This window comes from Carlito syrichta, unplaced genomic scaffold (genome assembly GCF_000164805.1).
Source record: "Carlito syrichta isolate Samal-C Ts95f unplaced genomic scaffold, Tarsius_syrichta-2.0.1 Scaffold304437, whole genome shotgun sequence".
Classification (NCBI taxonomy): domain Eukaryota; kingdom Metazoa; phylum Chordata; class Mammalia; order Primates; family Tarsiidae; genus Carlito; species Carlito syrichta.
This window is the reverse complement of record NW_007248533.1, coordinates 116,255-117,048: the sequence shown is the minus strand read 5'-3', so window position 1 is coordinate 117,048 and position 794 is coordinate 116,255.

Sequence of the window (794 nt, the reverse complement as noted above, 5' to 3'; positions counted from 1 at the left end):
TTTTTTGTTTTTTTTTTTTTTTGAGTTGGAGTCTTACTCTGTTGCTCAGACTGGAGTACAGTAGCACGCTCACAGCCACCGTAGCCTTGACCTGCTGGGTTCAGGCAATCCTTTTGCCTCGGCTTTCCAAGTAGCTGGAACCACAGGCACATGCCATCACACCTGGCTGAATTTTTTATTTATTGTAGAGATGAGGTTTTACCAAATTGCCCAGGTCAGCATGTGAACTTCTTAGGAGTAGAGTATAGATCCCCAGTACAGTCTGTCTCAACCTTCCTTCTCTACACATGTGAGATGTTTCAGGACTCAGTGGCCTTTGAGGATGTGGCTGTGAACTTCACCCTGGAGGAGTGGGCTTTGCTGAATCCTCCCCAGAAGACTCTCTATAGAGATGTGATGCAGGAAACCATCAGGAACCTGACCTCTATAGGTAAGGTTGACAACATTTCTTCACCTCATTAATTAGAAGACAAGTGTTTCTAGCTCATTGATGATGTTCTGTGCTTTGGAATATGGACAGAGGATGCTTTGGTACATAAATCAGCCCTGACCAAAACGTACCATGAGCATAGAATCTAAGAGTGTTTTTTAAATTTTGTAATAATTTGGAATTATTTTCATGGGCTTGTATTCTAGGAAAAAAATGGAAAGACCAGAACATTAAAAATGAGTATAGAAATCCCAGGAGAAGTCTAAGGTAATTTGCACTCACAAGTTAAAGCAGTGTTTCTGAAGACAATCTTAGAATGTCAGAAAATGTTAACAACTATCAAACAAACCTAGTGTGGTGGCTC